Source organism: Thalassophryne amazonica, chromosome 9 (assembly GCF_902500255.1).
Source record: "Thalassophryne amazonica chromosome 9, fThaAma1.1, whole genome shotgun sequence".
Taxonomy (NCBI): domain Eukaryota; kingdom Metazoa; phylum Chordata; class Actinopteri; order Batrachoidiformes; family Batrachoididae; genus Thalassophryne; species Thalassophryne amazonica.
Window position 1 is genome coordinate 82,484,408 of NC_047111.1, and position 20,345 is coordinate 82,504,752.

Consider the following 20,345-nt stretch of genomic DNA (forward strand, 5'->3'; position numbering starts at 1 on the left):
ATCACTTTTGAATGAAAGCTCAATTTAGCTTTATTTGATGTAGTAGTGTTTGTTTCACTCTGTCGGCCATTAGGACGTTTCTGCATTTGATAAAATGTACATCACATGCTGAGAAACTAAGAGAATTAGCTTATAATGCGCCAAATCACAGCAAAAGCCGTCTCAAGGTGCCTTACATAAAACAAGTCAACATAAAATTGAATAAATAATTAAAAATGAATAAAAAAAAATCATACATAAATAAAAACAGAAGTAAAAGAATAATAATAAAAAAAACTATCCATAAGAAAGAGAATAAAAATAGGTTTTGAGTCTTGACTTAAAAATGTCCACAGACTCAGACTGCCTCACGGTCGCAGGAAGACTCAGGGTCTCAGCATCAGCCATGGACAGGATGGGGCGGATCCTCGCTATATTTCTCAGATGGAAAAAAGCAGTCCTAGTAACATCCCTGATGTGGAGGTCAAAAGACAACGTGGGATCAAAAATTACCCCAAGGTTCCTCATTTTGTCTGCATGATGTATGACACACGAACCCAGGCTGAGTGCCAGCTGGTCAAACTGAAGAAGAACCATCATTTCAGTCTTATCAAAGTTTAAAAGTAGTCCAAAAATAAAAAGCTGAAAAGACATCCAACTTCTGACTGATAGAAGACAGTCCTCCAGGGATTTTATGGGAGTGAGATTTCCTGCAGTTATCGGAACATACAACTGATTACCATCAGCATAACAATGAAAGGCAATCCCAAAACTCTGCGGTATACGCCCAAGGGGTGCCACATACAGGGAGAAAAGCAAGGGGCCTAAAACATATCCCTGTGGAACCCCAAATCTCATGTCAGCAAGGTCAGAGGTAGTGCCATTATACAAGACACATTGAGAACGACTGGACAGATATGAGAAATGTAGAGTAAGATGTTTTCCGGAAATGAACCTGCTGACTCACTGAGCGAGAGGAATAATTAGCAATAAGATACATCAGTGACCACTAATTATTATCACTTGTGCGTGGATAAACTTGCAATCACGAATACTTTGATGTTGTGTTGCTAACCAGGACATTAAATAACATGCGACATGTCTTTGAAAGCGCATGCTCATTGAATACCTGCACACGTTCATGCTACATAGTCATGCCAGCATTGGAGCACCAAAGGTGCTGGGATTAGGTGTAATATAAAGGATTTTTTTTTTCTTTCAGTAGCCAGCTAACACTTACTAAAGCATTACAGCCGGTGGCTGTCAGAATATTTTACTGCTTGTTTCTGTAATCAGCAGTGACGTCTGCGTGGCTGATAGGTGACGTTTTGGCCGTTAGTTAATCCAGCTGTGATCAGATTTGTAACCTGAGCCGCTCTCTGATGAAAACCGTAATGTGATTAACGTTGGCAGATTTACAGGTGGTGTGAGATTATGATGGTTATAGGCGAGAACTGTTCAGGACCAGTAATGTTTAAACCGCAGTCACAGGATTAGACAAGGTGAACTTGCTTACAGTGGATTTTTATTTTCATTGTGATGGAATCAGATGTTTTATTGTACAAGATCTATCTTTTCCCAGGAAAATAAAATACAAGGCACTATAATATGAAGTTTGTCTGTTTTTGTCTTTGACAGTGTGATGCTGCAGGTATTAAATTGATTACAGCATCAATGTTTTGTAGTTGATGGATGGTTTTGGCTCTTTATTGAGGAGAACGAGTTCTGAGGATGATCCTCTCCTGGATCAAAGATAAATGGACTGCATTTATATAGCGCGCTCTCTCTCTCTCTCTCTCTCTCTCTCTCTCCTCTCTCTCTCTCTCTCTCTCTCTCTCTCTCTCTCTCTCTCTCTCTCTCTCTCTCTCTCTCTCTCTCTCTCTCTCTCTCTCTCTCTCTCTCTCTCTCTCTCTCTCTCTCTCTCTCTCTCTCTCTCTCTCTCTCTCTCTCTCTCTCTCTCTCTCTCTCTCTCTCAACTTGGCATGTACAGTGAAGCATGCAAATGAAATCACTTTCTTTTGGATTAAGTAATTAGTCCTTTACTGATAGAATAAAAAAAAAACAACAAAAAAAAAGCCACACATCTCCTAAAAACCCCCTTTACACAGGATGGGGTCTGTCCAGCGGTCATGAAATCGCATTGAGCAAGGTTCACTCTGTATCCTCTTACAAAGTGCAATGATCACAATGGTTGTCGTGAAGTATGAAGCTGCACCTGATTTCTGCAAGAGTCGCTAAGCCCAGAAGATGCACAAATGCCACACAGACTATGCAAAAACACCTCACAGAGCATCCCATGACTGCCCAACAGGTGTGCAATGGCCGTGGCGTTTTTCGCTGTAGCAACAGTAGGTCATCGATTAGATCATCCACGGTGAAGGCAGAAATTGGGCTACTGCTGGGCAAAAAAGAAGAGGAAATCATGTCCAGAGACAGCGGGAGAAGAGGAAAACTAGAAGGGTGGAAGTGAGAGTTGGAACTTTGAATGTTGACAGGGTAGTTGTAAAACAGCTAACTGATCATCTGCAGAGGAATGGTCTATTTGAAGAGTTTCAGTCAGGTTTTAGAATTCATCATAGTACAGAAACAGCATTAGTGAAGGTTACAAATGATCTTATGGCCTCAGACAGTGGACTCATCTCTGTGCTTGTTCTGTTAGACCTCAGTGCTGCTTTTGATACTGTTGACCATAAAATTTTATTACAGAGATTAGAGCATGCCATAGGTATTAAAGGCACTGTGCTGCGGTGGTTTGAATCATATTTTTACCTAATAGATTACAATTTGTTCATGTAAATGGGGAATCTTCTTCATAGACTAAGGTTAATTATGGAGTTCCACAAGGTTCTGTGCTAGGACCAATTTTATTCACTTTATACATGCTTCCCTTAGGCAGTATTATTAGACGGCATTGCTTAAATTTTCATTGTTACGCAGATGATACCCAACTTTATCTATCCATGAAGCCAGAGGACACACACCAATTAGCTAAACTGCAGGATTGTCTTACAGACATAAAGACATGGATGACCTCTAATTTCCTGCTTTTAAACTCAGATAAAACTGAAGTTATTGTACTTGGCCCCACAAATCTTAGAAACATGGTGTCTAACCAGATCCTTACTCTGGCTGGCATTACCCTGACCTCTAGTAATACTGTGAGAAATCTTGGAGTCATTTTTGATCAGGATATGTCATTCAAAGCGCATATTAAACAAATATGTAGGACTGCTTTTTTGCATTTACGCAATATCTCTAAAATTAGAAAGGTCTTGTCTCAGAGTGATGCTGAAAAACTAATTCATGCATTTATTTCCTCTAGGCTGGACTATTGTAATTCATTATTATCAGGTTGTCCGAAAAGTTCCCTGAAAAGCCTTCAGTTAATTCAAAATGCTGCAGCTAGAGTACTAACAGGGACTAGAAGGAGAGAGCATATCTCACCCATATTGGCCTCTCTTCATTGGCTTCCTGTTAATTCTAGAATAGAATTTAAAATTCTTCTTCTTATTTATAAGGTTTTGAATAATCAGATCCCATCTTATCTTAGGGACATCATAGTACCATAATCACCCCAATAGAGCGCTTCGCTCTCAGACTGCAGGCTTACTTGTAGTTCCTAGGGTTTGTAAGAGTAGAATGGGAGGCAGAGCCTTCAGCTTTCAGGCTCCTCTCCTGTGGAACCAGCTCCCAATTCGGATCAGGGAGACAGACACCCTCTCTACTTTTAAGATTAGGCTTAAAACTTTCCTTTTTGCTATGCTTATAGTTAGGGCTGGATCAGGTGACCCTGAACCATCCCTTAGTTATGCTGCTATAGACATAGACTGCTGGGGGGTTCCCATGATGCACTGAGTGTTTCTTTCTCTTTTTGCTCTGTATGCACCACTCTGCATTTAATCATTAGTGATTGATCTCTGCTCCTCTCCACAGCATGTCTTTTTCCTGATTCTCTCCCCTCAGCCCCAACCAGTTCCAGCAGAAGACTGCCCCTCCCTGAGCCTGGTTCTGCTGGAGGTTTCTTCCTGTTAAAAGGGAGTTTTTCCTTCCCACTGTCGCCAAGTGCTTGCTCACAGGGGGTCGTTTTGACCGTTGGGGTTTTTACGTAATTATTGCATGGCCTTGCCTTACAATATAAAGCGCCTTGGGGCAACTGTTTGTTGTGATTTGGTGCTATATAAATAAAATTGATGATGCTGATGACAGTATGACTGGTAAAAGGAAAGTGCTGGCTGACATGATAGGAGAAAGGTTGACATATTATGTGTGGAAGGGAAGTAAGGCCAGGAGCATGAGCGTTGAATTCAAATTGTATCATGATGTGGATAGGAAGAGAAATGGTGTTGGAGTCATTTTAAAGGAAGCGTATGTTAAGTGTGTGTTGGAGGTTCAGCGAGTGTCTGACAGGGTGATGTGTTAAGTTGGAAATGGAAGGGGTGATAATGAATATCACCAGTGCATATGCCCCACAGATAGGTTGTGAGATGAAGGACAAAGAAGATTTCTGGAGTGAGCTAGATGAGATGGTGGAGAGTGAACCCAAGCATGAAAGAGTGGTGATAGGAGCGCACTTTAATGGACATGTTGGAGAAGGGAACAGAGGAGATGAAGAAGTAATGTGTAGATATGGTATCAGGGACAGGAATGTGGACGGCCAGATGTTAGTTGATTTTCCAAAAAGGATGGCGATGGCTGTGGTGAATACCTACTTTAAGAAAAGGGAAGAGCACAGGGTGACATAAGAGTGAAGGAAGGTGCACACAGGTCGACTACATTCTTTGTAAGAGATGCAAGCTAAAAGAAATTGGAGACTGTAAGGTGGTGGCAGAAGAGAATTTAGGTAGACAGCACAGGATGGTGGTTTGTAGGATGGTGAAATTCAGTGAGCAAGTGCGAGAAGCACTGGATGGGAGGAGAAGCAACTTTGGTTAAATGGTACTGCAGATGTGGTGAGAGAGACAGCAAGGAAGGTGTTTAGTGTGACATCTGGACAGTGGAAGGAAGATTTTCAGGAAAGTATAAGCAGAAAGAAGTTGGTGAAAAAGATTTGGGACAGTCAGAGAGACTAAGAAAGACAGTACTAGTACAGCAGATAACATATTTACAGACAAATCCTGCAAATGGTGATAGAAGCACCAAATTTGGCACAAATACAACTTAGTCTTTTGATAAAAACTTAGCCATTTGAATTTTCAGTAGGCAGCCAGGTAGAAGTCAATTGAAGAATTACACAGGGGTCAAAATTAAAAGATGCTCCAATCATATTGAAACTGATACCATATTATTTGTCTAATCACAAAGATTTCAAAAAGGTATACAGTAGTGTTCAGAATAATAGTAGTGCTATGTGACTAAAAAGATTAATCCAGGTTTTGAGGATATTTCTTATTGTTACATGGGAAACAAGGTACCAGTAGATTCTCACAAATCCAACAAGACCAAGCATTCATGATATGCACACTCTTAAGACTATGAAATTGGGCTATTAGTAAAAAAAAGTAGGGTGTTCATAATAGTAATGTGGCATTCAGTCAGTGAGTATGTCAATTTTGTGGAACAAACAGGTGTGAATCAGGTGTCCCCTATGTAAGGATGAAGCCAGCACCTGTTGAACATGCTTTTCTCTTTGAAAGCCTGAGGAAAATGGGACGTTCAAGACATTGTTCAGAAGGACAGCGTAGTTTGAATAAAAAGTTGATTGGAGAGGGGAACCTAATACGCAGGTGCAAAAAATTATAGGCTGTTCATCTACAATGATCTCCAGTGCTGTAAAATGGACAAAAAAAAAAAAAAAAAAACAGACGCGTGGAAGAAAACAGAAAACAACCATCAAAATGGATAGAAGAATAACCAGAATGGCAAAGGCTTACCCATTGATCAGCTCCAGGATGATCAAAGACAGTCTGGAGTTACCTGTAAGTGCTGTGACAGAAGACGCCTGTGTGAAGCTAATTTATTTGCAAGAATCCCCTGCAACGTCCCTCTGTTAAATAAAAGACATTGGCAAATTGTAACCTCTTCTGCACAAGAACACATCAACTGGCCTAAAGAGAAATGGCGGAATATTTTGTGGACTGAGAGTGAAATTGTTCTTTTTGGGTCCAAGGGCCGCAGACAGTTTGTGAGACGACCCCCAAACTCTGAATTCAAGCCACAGTTCACAGTGAAGACAGTGAAGCATGGTGGTGCAAGCATCATGATATGGGCATGTTCCTCCTACTATGGTGTTGGGCCTATATATCGCATACCAGGTATCATGGATCAGTTTGGATATGTCAAAATACTTGAAGAGGTCATGTTGCCTTATGCTGAAGAGGACATGCCCTTGAAATGGGTGTTTCAACAAGACAGTGACCCCAAGCACACTAGTAAACGAGCAAAATCTTGGTTCCAAACCAACAAAATTAATGCCTCACAGATGTGAAGAAATCATGAAAAACTGTGGTTATACAGCTAAATACTAGTTTAGTGATTCACAGGATTGCTAAAAAAGCAGTTTGAACATAATAGTTTTGAGTTTGTAGCGTCAACTGCAGATGCTACTATTTATTGTGAACACCCCCTTTTCTACTTTTTTTTACTAATAGCCCAATTTCATAGCCTTAAGAGTGTGCATATCATGAATGCTTGGTCTTGTTGGATTTGTGAGAATCTACTGAATCTACTGGTCCCTTGTTTCCCATGTAACAATAAGAAATAAACTCAAAACCTGGATTAATCTTTTTAGTCACATAGCACTACTATTATTCTGAACACTACTGTATGTTGGGCTATCTGTGACTGAATGTTTTAGAGTTATGGGGTAAAAACAGCAAGAATGGTGACAAAGGTCAGTTACAGTTTTTACAAGGGTCAAAAGTTAATGTTGCTCTAATTTTGCTAAAAAGTGATGCAAATTATTGGTTGACAGGGTTTTAAAAAGGAGTAGTTTGCACCATGTGTCACGCTTAGTTATGTCATAGGATGCAATGGATGTCGACATTGTATGACCAAACATTCAACACAGCCAAAACTATTCCATTTATGAGTGGAGCATCTTTTAATTTTGACCCCTGTGTAATTCTTCAGTTGACCCTTACCTGGCTGCCTACTTAAAATTCAAATGTCCAATCTTTTTTTTTTTCAAGAGTATGTCTAAGGAGTATTTGTCCTGAATTTGTCACGTCTATCACCATTTGCAGGATTGTTTCAGTTATCTGCTGCACTATACAAGGAGATGCGGCGTAAGGCAAAAAGACAAGTGCCAAAAGCTAAGGAAAAGGCATACAGTGCTTCATTCTGGGATTGTGAAAGCTCCAGTGTCGATTCAGCACAAGTGGACATACAGCTCGGCTTGTCATCGAAAGCACGCATCACATCAGACATGTAATCTGAGCCTCCATTACTGTTATGATGACAAACTATAGCACTAACTAACTAAAACCTGTCGCCATGAGAGACAAAACGAGAAGCTGAGCAATCAGGAAGGAGAAAAGGACTTGTACCGATTGGTCAGACAAAGGGACCAAGGAAAAAGGATACAGATGCTAAACTGCTGACAAGTGAGGAGAATGTGTTGAGAAGGTGGATGGAATATTTTGAGGAAATGTTCATGTTTAATTTTCACTGTTGCTTCACTTTGTGTGAAATCATAGTCATATCGTATATCATATTGATATGACAATATTGTGATACAATTTGGCCATATTGTAGAGCCCTACTGTCAACTAGCTGAAAACTTTGAATAATAATAATTAATTTACATCTACATTAAAAAAAAAATGCTTAAAGTGACAGGGGATTAAAAGGGCTGTAATTAGGGGGGTCTGGGGAGGTGGAGCACCCCAGAAGCTGAAAGGCAAAAAAAGAAATGCTTAAAAGGGCAAGGGTCTGGAGAGCGAAGTTGAAAGGTTTTAGCTATGCTAAGGCTCCCCTGAATCATCTACTCAAAAAAACCAAAACAAAAGTCAGAAAGAGTAGTAGACGCTAGGCTTAGAAAACAGGTGAAGATCTGTGAGCAGCAATATGGTTTCATGCTGAGAAAGAGCACTACTATGCAATGTTTGCAATGAGAAGGAGTTACTTTGTGTGTTTATGGAAAAGCGTTGTATGAGAAAGCCTGGACTGGTACAGAAGTATGTGAGGGTAGTGCAGGACATGTACAAGGATAGTATGACAGCAGTGGTGAGATGTGCAGTAGGAATGACAGACTCATTGAAGGTGGAGGTGGGGTTACACCAAGGATCAGCTCTGAGTCCTTTCTTGTTTGCAGTGGTGATGGACAGGTTGACAAATGAGATCAGACTGGAGTCTCCATGGATGTTTACAAATGACTTTGTGATCTGTAGTAAGAGTAGAGAGTATGTTGAATATAGCCTGGAAATGTGGAGATATGCTCTGGAGAGCAGGGGAATGAAAGCCAGTAGTCCAAGACTGAGTACATGTGTGTGTGAATGAGAGGGAGCCCGGTGGAATAGTGTAGTTACAAGGAGTAGATGTGGTGAAAGTAGATGAGTTTAAATACTTGGGGTCATCTGTCCAAAGTAATGGAATGTGTGGTAGAGAGGTGAAGAGAGTCCAGGCAGGGTGGAGTGGGTGGAGAAAGGTGGCAGGAGTGATTTGTGACAGAAGAATATCTGCAAGAGTGAAGGGGAAGACAGTAATGAGACCAGCTATGTTGTACAGCTTAGAGACAGACAAACAAAATCACAGAAGGGGGAAGATGTTGAGATTCTCTTTGGGAGTGACAAGAATGGACAGAATTAAGAATTAACATATTAGAGGGACAGCTCAGGTGGGACGGTGTGGCGACACTCAGAGCGGCGAGAGTGAGATGGTTTGGACATGTGCCGAGGAGGGACCCAGGATATATAGGGAGAAGGATGCTGAGGATGGAGCCACCAGGCAGGAGGAGAAGAAGGAGGTCAAAGAGGAGGTTTATGGATGTGCTGAAGGAGGACGTGCAGGTGGTTGGTGTGACAGAGGAAGATACAGAGGACAGGGTGAGAAGGAAATGATTGATCTGCTGTGGCAACCCCTAACTGGAGCAGCTGAAGGAACTGCAGCAGATCATCCACTGACACATGACCGGAGTGACGTGTTTGGACATGAACTCGGACAGAAAAATGCTACTTCAATATCACAGCCAACAGGCTCGCAGTGATCAGGGTTGTGTGCTGTCATTTTTATGAATAAAGTTCATTTCATAAAATGCAAAATTAGTTCCTTGTCAGCTGATGTTCAGAGTTCTTCAGAAACGTTTGTGCTTTTTCAAATCTGAACAGATCAGGCGGAGGGATTTGTCTTCTACTTTTCCTGCAACTGATGCTTCATTCTGGGATTCTGAAAGCTCCAGTGTTGATTCAGCACAAGTAGACATACAGCTCGGCTTGTCACCAAAAGTGCGCATCACGTCAGACGTAATCTGAGCCTCTATTACTGTTATGACAAACTGTAGCACAAACTAATTAAAACCTGTCGCCATGAGAGACAAAACGAACTAAATATTAAATTAATCCTTTTTCCACATTTCTGTACATACAGATTCAGTTTAGATTAAGTGTGGGGGGTTTTATTTCCCATTGTTGTGCACCGAACAGCACCTGCATGAAAACACCTCACGTGGAATGTTTTAATAATAAGTAGGTACAGTAGTGTTCAGAATAATAGTGTTATGTGACTAAAAAGATTAATCCAGGTTTTGAGTATATTTCTTATTGTTACGAGGGCTGTCCGTAAAGTATAGGTCCTTTTTATTTTTTTCAAAAACTATATGGATTTCATTCATATGTTTTTACGTCAGACATGCTTGAACCCTCGTGCGCATGCGTGAGTTTTTCCATGCCTGTCGGTGGCGTCATTCGCCTGTGAGCACTCCTTGTGGGAGGAGTCGTCCAGCCCCTCGTCGGAATTCCTTTGTCTGAGAAGTTGCTGAGAGACTGGCGCTTTGTTTGATCAAAATTTTTTCTAAACCTGTGAGACACATCGAAGTGGACATGGTTCGAAAAATTAAGCTGGTTTTCAGTGAAAATTTTAACAGCTGATGAGAGATTTTGAGGTGATTCTGTCGCTTTAAGGACTTTTCACGGTGCGAGACGTCGTGCAGCGCTCTCAGGCGCCGTCGTCAGCCTGTTTCAAGCTTAAAACCTCCACATTTCAGGCTCTATTGATCCAGGACATCGTGAGAGAACAGAGACGTTTCAGAAGAAGTCGGTTTCAGCATTTTATCCGGATATTCCACTGTTAAAGGAGATTTTTTTAATGAAAGACGTGCGGACGGGTCCGCGCGTCGGGACGCAGCCGACGCGGCGCGGCGGCACAGGAAAAACACCTCCGTGTTGATAACCATTTGTTAAAATCCAGTTGGCTTTTGATGGCTTTCAGTGGAGTGAGTATATAAGAAATTGTTTATCAGCTGGAGATGTTCCAACTTGTCCTCAAGGCTTCCAACAGAGGTGTTTTTCCTGTGACGGAGCGTCGCGGCGGCTGCGAGCTGACGCTGCAATCCGCCCGCACGTCTTTCATTAAAAAAATCTCCTTTAACAGTGGAATATCCGGATAAAATGCTGAAACCGACTTCTTCTGAAACGTCTCTGTTCTCTCACAACGTCCTGGATCAACAGAGCCTGAAATGTGGAGGTTTTAAGCTTGAAACAGGCTGATGACGCTGCCTGAGAGCGCTGCGCGACGTCTCACACCGTGAAAAGTCCTTAAAGCGACAGAATCACCTCAAAATCTCTCATCAGCTGTTAAAATTTTCACTGAAAACCAGCTTAATTTTTCGAACCATGTCCACTTCGATGTGTCTCACAGGTTTAGAAAAATTTTTGATCAAACAAAGCGCCAGTCTCTCAGCAACTTCTCAGACAAAGGAATTCCGACGAGGGGCTGGACGACTCCTCCCACAAGGAGTGCTCACAGGCGAATGACGTCACCGACAGGCGTGGAAAAACTCACGCATGCGCACGAGGGTTCAAGCATGTCTGACGTAAAAACATATGAATGAAATCCATATAGTTTTTGAAAAAAATAAAAAGGACCTATACTTTATGGACAGACCTCGTACATGGGAACAAGATACCAGTCGATTCTCACAAATCGAACAAGACCAAGCATTCATGATATGCACACTCTTAAGGCTATGAAATTGGGCTATTAGTAAAAAAAAGTACAAAAGGGGGTGTTCACAATAATAGTAGCATCTGCTGTTGACGCTACAAACTCAAAACTGTTATGTTCAAACTGCTTTTTGAGCGATCCTGTGAATCACTAAACTAGTATTTAGTTATATAACTACAGTTTTTCATGATTTCTTCACATCTGCGAGGCATTAATTTTGTTGGTTTGGAACCAAGATTTTGCTCGTCTACTAGTGTGCTTGGGGTTATTGTCTTGTTGAAACACCCATTTCAAGGGCATGTCCTCTTCAGCATAAAGCAACATGACCTCTTCAAGTATTTTGACATATCCAAACTGATCCATGATACCTGGTATGCGATATATAGGCCCAACACCATAGTAGGAGAAACATGCCCATATCATGATGCTTGCACCACCATGCTTCACTGTCTTCACTGTGATCTGTGGCTTGAATTCAGAGTTTGGGGGTCGTCTCACAAACTGTCTGCGGCCCTTGGACCCAAAAAGAACAATTTCACTCTCATCAGTCCACAAAATATTCCTCCATTTCTCTTTAGGCCAGTTGATGTATTCTTTGGCAAATTGTAACCTCTTCTGCACGTCTTTTATTTAACAGAGGGACTTTGCGGGGGATTCTTGCAAATAAATTAGCTTCACACAGGCATCTTCTAACTGTCACAACACTTACAGGTAACTCCATACTGTCTTTGATCATCCTTGAGCTGATCAATGGGTGAGCCTTTGCCATTCTGGTTATTCTTCTATCCATTTTGATGGTTGTTTTCTGTTTTCTTCCACGCGCCTCTGGTTTTTTTGTCCATTTTACAGCATTGGAGATCATTGTAGATGAACAGCCTATAATTTTTTGCACCTGCGTATTAGTTTTCCCCTCTCCAATCAACTTTTTATTCAAACTACGCTGTTTTTCTGAACAGTGTCTTGAATGTCCCATTTTCCTCAGGCTTTCAAAGAGAAAAGCATGTTCAACAAGTGCTGGCTTCATCCTTACATAGGGGACACCTGATTCACACCTGTTTGTTCCACAAAATTGACGTACTCACTGACTGAATGCCACACTACTATTATTGTGAACACCCCCTTTTCTACTTTTTTTTACTAACAGCCCAGTTTGAAATGTGTGCATATCATGAATGCCTGGTCTTGTTGGATTTGTGAGAATCTACTGGTACCTTGTTTCCCATGTAACAATAAGAAATACGAGGGCTGTCAATAAAGTATAGGTCCTTTTTATTTTTTTCAAAAACTATATGGCTTTCATTCATGTTTTTACGTCAGACATGCTTGAACCCTCGTGCGCATGCGTGAGTTTTTCCACGCCTGTCGGTGACGTCATTCGCCTGTGAGCACTCCTTGTGGGAGGAGTCGTCCAGCCCCTCGTCGGAATTCCTTTGTCTGAGAAGTTGCTGAGAGACTGGCGCTTTGTTTGATCAAAATTTTTTCTAAACCTGTGAGGCACATCAAAGTGGAAGGAGATTTTTTTAATGAAAGACGTGCGGACGGGTCCGCACGTAGCCGGCACGGTGCGGCGGCACAGGAAAAACACCTCCGTGTTGATAACCATTTGTAAAATCCAGGCGGCTTTTGATGGCTTTCAGTGGAGTGAGTATATGAGAAATTGTTTAACAGCTGGACATGTTCCAACTTGTCCTTAAGGCTTCCAACGGAAGTGTTTTTCCTGTGGCGGAGCGTCGCGGCGGCTGCGAGCCGACGCTGCAATCCGTCCGCACGTCTTTCATTAAAAAAATCTCCTTTAACAGTGGAATATCCGGATAAAATGCTGAAACCGACTTCTTCTGAAACGTCTCTGTTCTCTCATGACGTCCTGGATCAATAGAGCCTGAAATGTGGAGGTTTTCAGCTTGAAACAGGCTGACGACGGCGCCTGGGACCGCTGCACGATGTCCCGCACCGTGGGAAGTCCTTAAAGCGACAGTATCACCTCAAAATCTCTCATCAGCCGTTAAAATTTTCACCGAAAACCAGCTTAATTTTTCGAACCGTGTCCACTTCAATGTGCCTCACAGGTTTAGAAAAAATTTTGATCAAACAAAGCGCCAGTCTCTCAGCAACTTCTCAGACGAGGGGCTGGACGACTCCTCCCACAAGGAGTGCTCACAGGTGAATGACGTCACCGACAGGCGTGGATAAACTCACGCATGCGCACAAGGGTTCAAGTATGCCTGACGTAAAAACATATGAACGAAATCCATATATTTTTTAAAAAAAATTAAAAGGACCGTTACTTTATTGACAGACCTCGTATACTCAAAACCTGGATTAATCTTTTTAGTCACATAGCACTACTATTATTCTGAACACTACTGTACATTAAGTTCATTGTGGATTCACCACAGTTTTGTCCTCCTTTTCCACGACTTGCATAAGCCAAAGTTTGACTCATTGAACGCCATGTGAAGAAGACAAAAAGTGAGTTTTCTGAAGAGGACAGCAGTCATGTGACTTTTTAGTCCCTGCAATGGTTTTTAAAAAAATCTTTTATGGGTCAGTTATTTCCCAGCCTTAAAAAGTCCAATGAAAGGTGTTAATTATTCAATGTAATTTTCCTGCAGATTTAGCTGACGCTGCCCACGTGAATGATGAAGAAACGCCCACACACACACGATAAATCCAAACTGATAAACATGGAAAAAAAATGAAACATTTAACATTTAGCACGTTTTGTTCTCTCTCTCTTTCTGTGTGTGTGTGTGTATGTATGCACTTCAACGGCTGTGCGAAGTTGCTGGATATTGGCAGGAACTGGTACACGCTGTCGTATACGCCGGTCCAGAGCATCCCAAACATGCTCAATGGGTGACATGTCCGGTGAGTATGCCGGCCATGCAAGAACTAGGACATTTTCAGCTTCCAAGAATTGTGTACAGATCCTTGCAACATGGGGCCGTGCATTATCCTGCTGCAGCATGAGGTGATGTTCTTGGATGTATGGCACAACAATGGGCCTCAGGATCTCGTCACGGTATCTCTGTGCATTCAAAATGCCATCAATGAAATGCACCTGTGTTCTTCGTCCATAACAGACGCCTGCCCATACCATAACCCCACCGCCACCATGGGCCACTCGATCCACAACAATGACATCAGAAAACCGCTCACCCACACACGCTGTCTGCCATCTGCCCTGAACAGTGTGAACCGGGATTCATCCGTGAAGAAAACACCTCTCCAACGTGCCAAACGCCAGCGAATGTGAGCATTTGCCCACTCAAGTCGGTTACGACGACGAACTGGAGTCAGGTCGAGACCCCGATGAGGATGACAAGCATGCAGATGAGCTTCCCTGAGACGGTTTCTGACAGTTTGTGCAGAAATTCTTTGGTTATGCAAACCGATTGTTTCAGCAGCTGTCCGAGCGGCTGGTCTCAGACGATCTTGGAGGTGAACATGCTGGATGTGGAGGTCCTGGGCTGGTGTGGTTACACGTGGTCTGCGGTTGTGAGGCTGGTTGGATGTACTGCCAAATTCTCTGAAACGCCTTTGGAGACGGCTTATGGTAGAGAAATGAACGTTTATACACGAGCAACAGCTCTGGTTGACATTCCTACTGTCAGCATGCCAACTGCACGCTCCCTCAAATCTTGCGACATCTGTGGCACTGCACCTTTCAGAGTGGCCTTTTATTGTGGACAGTCTAAGGCACACCTGTACACTAGTCATGGTGTCTAATCAGCATGTTGATATGGCACACCTGTGAGGTGGGATGGATTATCTCAGCAAAGGAGAAGTGCTCACTATCACAGATTTAGACTGGTTTGTGAACAATATTTGAGGGAAATGGTGATATTGTGTATGTGGAAAACGTTTTAGATCTTTGAGTTCATCTCATACAAAATGGGAGCAAAACCAAAAGTGTTGCGTTTATATTTTTGTTGAGTATATATATATATATATATATATATATATATAAAATTGGTAAATTATTCAATTGATGAATCAATGTTAATTTTTTTTTTTGAATAGAGGATCTGATAATGTGAATGTAGAAAAATTTAACAGTAACCTTAATTTGAATTTTAAGGTTAATTAGGTGTCATATGCCCCCTCCCCCACGAATTATTCATTTATTACGGTTATGTTTTCGCCCATTTTTGTTTGTCTGTTTGTGAACAGCCTGCAGCCCACAAATTTTCATATATCATTCTGAATTTTTTACTGAATTTTCATATCCTGATAGGCAGGAACTGATTCCATTTTCAAGGTCAAAGGTCAAAGCCAAGAAAAATCTTGGAAAACTGGAAAAATCCCTGTTTTTAAACATTGAACTAATTTTCAAAAACCCATAACTCAAAAATATCAAATTTCTTAAATATTTGAGAGCAATATGTAGGATGGTATCCTTTATCACCTGACAATGTGATCCAGATCTAATCCAGATTACAGATTTTGTGGTCATTTAAATTTAACAATGAAAACCCCATTTAATCAATATTTTACATATCTTAATCAAACATGCCCAAATCACTTTCATATTTGAAAGTGAGGTGCAGGCTGGTCCTCACTACCACCTGAAAAAGTTTGATCTGCCCATTTGTCGCACATTTTGCATTACGTCTCAATCAAAATGGCCTCAATCACTCATTTTTCTATGGATTTACCTACACCACCAAAATTAGATGGATGTTCCAATTTTATGCCTGTTTGTCTATCTTCCAATTATGAGGTGGAAACCAAGTGCCAAAAACAATGACAAATTGTGCATAGAAAAGATAACCAATGTTCTGTGAAAATGATCTGGAAAAGAATTCAGAAACCAAAAAGAAACCCGACAACACCACCACAAAAACCTTCAAGTGCATGAACTAAATACATACTCCTGATATTTGATCACATCTAATTTAGCTTATGAAAAGCCACGTCTAACAGGATTTCGACCTTGAAATTTTTTTCCAAGGGAAAATTTTGTGGAATTCGAAACTAGTGTTGGCAGAGGTTTGCGCTCTACGAGTGTGGCGCTGTAGTTTTATTTATTTTACAGATGAGACTTATAGTAGGTCTGTTAGAAAAGTATCCAACCTTTTTATTTTTTTCAAAAATCTGATGGATTTGAATCACGTGTGCTTGCATGAGCCAACCTTGAACCTTCGTGCGCATGCGTGAATTTTTTCACGCCTGTCGGTTGCGTCATTTGCTGGTAAGCAGCCTTTGTGTGAGGATGGGTGGAGTCTCTCGTCGTTTTTTCTTTGCAAGGAAATGGCGAAACGACTGGAGCAGCGCGACTGCATCCAATTTTGCCAGAAACTGGGTGACAGCCAGGTGGAAACTATTCGGATTATTCAGACGGCTTTCGGTGACGATGCTCTGGGCATCACACAGATTAAGGAGTGGTACAACCGGTTTAAAGATGGCCGCACAACGGTGGAGAGCGCGCCGCACTCTGGGCAGCCATCAACATGCTGAAATGACCAGATCATTCCAAAGTGAACGCTGTGGTGATGTGGGACTGTCGTGTGACTATCTGAGAAATTGCGGAAGAGGTGGACATCAGCACTTTTTCAGGACATTCAACTGTGACAGAAGATTTTGCCATGAAAAGAGTGGCGGCGAAATTCATTGCACAAAGCTGATGGCGCAGCAAAAGCGCCTTCGTGTTGAAGCCTCACAGGACATGTTGTGACATGCTCACCTCGTCCACAATTTCTCGGATAGTCACACGACTGAAAAGCCACCGAAAGCCGTCTGAATCTTCCGAATGGTGGAAGAGCTGGGAACACGTGATTCAAATCCATCAGGTTTTTGAAAAAAATAAAAAGATCGGATACTTTTCTAACAGACGTAGTCTGGAAAAATCTAATTTCTTTGCTTCTCCCTTTTTGTTTGGGGTCACCACAGCAGATCCAATATGGATCTGCATGTTGATTAAGCACCCTCCCGCACCCACACAATTAGTAAATGTAATTAAACAACATATAGAGGATCAGGAAGTGTCCATACGTATGCCCCACCCCACCTAATTACTTTAATGTGCTGAACATGCGCTTAAAGCTGTGCACATCAGGGCTGCCTTTGAACATTTGCAGTGTTCAATAAAACCTTTTTTGCAGCCATAGTCAGAAAGTTCTTAATGATGCTTCCATAAGTGCACTCACAAAGGAATAAATGTCAGTGTTCTTTAGCAAACACTTTACATAATGGTGGAATATCTTAAGTCAATGATAACTAAAGTCACCGAAAGGTCAGTGTAGTCAAAGTAATGAGAAACACTGATCAGGCCTCTAAAGCAATCATTAAAAGCTAGATGCATTATAATCAAAACAGGTCAAATCATAAGCAAAGTCAAAAATACATTTAAAGTCAGCACCGGGGTCATCAGGGATCTGGCAGTCTGATGATTTCATGCCTTAGTAGCAAAATGCACAATCTGTGGTGTACATTTTTGCATTATATTTCAGTCAGTCATTTTTTTGCAGCATTAGCACAGCTGCATTCATTCATTCATCCTCTGTTACTCCAATCAAGGGTCACAAGAGCAGCTGGAGCCTATCCCACCAGTCATAGGGCACGAGTACACTCTGGACAGGACACCAGTATGTTTATATGTGGCCCTGTGACAAACAAATGCATTCACACTTGCACGTACATCTACGGAAGCCAGAGCACCTGGAGGAAACCTGGTTGCGCCGGCAGACACAGGAGACAAAACGATATTAAACAAGAGCAATCAGAGTGAAATCTTCATCCAGAATCTGGATCCAGATCGCCTCCAAAATTTACGTTTTAAATGTGGGCGCAGATAAATGTTGAAATGTTGCCATGTTTACAGAACACTATTTGAAATGAAGATTGTTTTGTATCAGTATGGAAAAGGCCTAAATTCCTGATCTGCGCATCCTACCGTTCACACTCCCTACAGAGACGAATGAACCCAGTAGGTGATTTGTTATTGCACTTTTTTTATTGCACTCAATACACAACAGTCTGCTCTGATCCAATGCGACCTCTAAAGCAGATATCATCATCGTCATCAACCACCAACATCACAGCAGGAAAAAAAAAAGAAAATCATTGATGAAGGAAGAACAGTCTGAGTGTGCTGTGAAACCAGTTCAGCTGTTTGGTTTAGTCGCTTTGAGATTATTACCATGTTTTGGTGAAGATCTTAGGGCAGACACTCCAACAGTCATGCCAAAAAGCAAGGCAGCACAAGTGGGTGCTTACGGCTCAGTACAGTCAAGATCCATGAGGATAATCCTCGTAAGAATTAAGTATAAAAAAAAAGAAAAAAAAAAAGAAAGAAACTGTCACTAAACCAAAGTAATATATCATGGTGATTAGGAAAAGGGATCGAAGTATGTTGCAGAAATTTTATTTTTTGCTTCACTTTACTTACATTTAACACTAAATTCAAATATGCAGCTGCTCTGATCTTTAGCTCAGAGTAGCTGCATATTATTTACAATAAAGTTTCTGAAACATTAAAGCTACAGTGTGTAGGATTTAGGGTTGTTTATTAGCAGAAATGGAATACAGCAGGGGTGGTGGGCAAATGGTTAGTGCGCTTGATTTCAGTGCAGAAGGTTCCTGGTTGCGTCAATAAGGGCATCCCAAATCGAAATGCAGATCCACTTTGAATCTGCTGTGGCGACCCGAGTGAAAACAAAGGAGCAGCCACTGTTAGCAAAAAAATACAGTATTTGTTAGGGATGTGAATCGTACAACAACTCACGATTCAATTCGATTCCGATTCTTGGGGTGACGATTCGATTCAGAATCGATTTTCGATTCAAAGAGCTCTGAGAAATAGTTACATTACTTAAAAAAATGTTTATGTTTAAGAAAATGCAGCTTTACAAGGTTAATCAAGTGATTCTAGATGTAAATTTACTTATCTGCTTTGCTCGTTCAGAGTTGGCTGGCAGTTTAGCGAAGCGCTGGTCAATAGTTGGCAGAGACCGCTGCTCTGCTCATTTTAGCTCCGGGTCATGGCATCGCATGTGGGCTTGTGGATTTGAAGTGTTTCCGAAGTACTTGACTTTCATTTTGCAGATTTTGCACACTGCATAAGTCATGTCAAGCTCCTTCTTACGCAGCAAATAATAAAAATCCAAAATGCGCTCAAACATTTGCCTTCAGCAAAGACGGTGTTGGCTGAATTAACTCTTCGTCCACCATGCTAAGCTGCAGCCACTGAACTCTACGCCGGACCCTCCCCTCGCGGGGACGCTGTAGTACGGAAGCCGTTGCCTGACAAACAGTACATGCAGCGAGTAAACAAGAAAATGTTTTAAAAAATGCTTTTTAAAAATCGATTCTTGGACATTTTGGATCAATTCAGAATCGTAATAAATAAGAATCGCGATTCGGACGTGAATCGATTTTTTCCGGCACCCCTAGTATTTGTTAGTCTGTAATTTACCTACAACAATGGATCGGTGTGTTTTAGAAGGAGCCCTTCATGTCTACATAGGAGCGGGTCCCTCATGAAGGTTGCCATGTTGATACAGTAACCTGAAAGGACAACACATACTCTAACAGCTGAAATACTGAAGAAAAAAAAATAAGAGGGAGCGATGGTTGCTCGTGTAGGCTAATGAGTTTGACAACACTCATTTTTGCAAAATGCAGGATCAAACTTATTGTTTAACACAAGAGAAGACAAGGAAGCAAGAATCGCCATCACATGAAGGGGAAACAAAATCATAAGCAGCAACAGCATAATGGAATCTACAACTTCACCACTAGATGACAAAATTCTACACACTGTAGCTTTAAATAGTCATAATTTTGACAAGAAACTGCTTATAGCCATTATATACTAACTGAGATTAAAATGTGTCAGTTCAAGAGTTTTCTGTTCCAAATGAAAAAAAATTTTTTCCAGAATGAATTAAACATCTAAAAGGGAGATCTTAGGTTTCAGTGTTCTACGTGTTGACAAAACAGTGAAAACAGACAAGTTCAGAGCTGAAAACAATTTAAGACCACTGCATTTGAATTCATAATGTAGAGAGCCACATTTTTAGGTTTTTGCTTTCATATCACCCTGAAAAAGCTGGTGCACTATACATTCATACTGTTACAATCATTCACAAACAGCATCTAGTTTTAAAAAATATCAAAAATCACACAACACTAGTCTGGCATTCCTTACTGTAAAACTGTCAATTATTTAACATTTACAAACAGTAAAAAGTGCTGTCAATAACAAACAATTCTAATTATACAGCCATTTGAGAGGGGGGGAATAGAAAGACCCTGATCCACAGGAG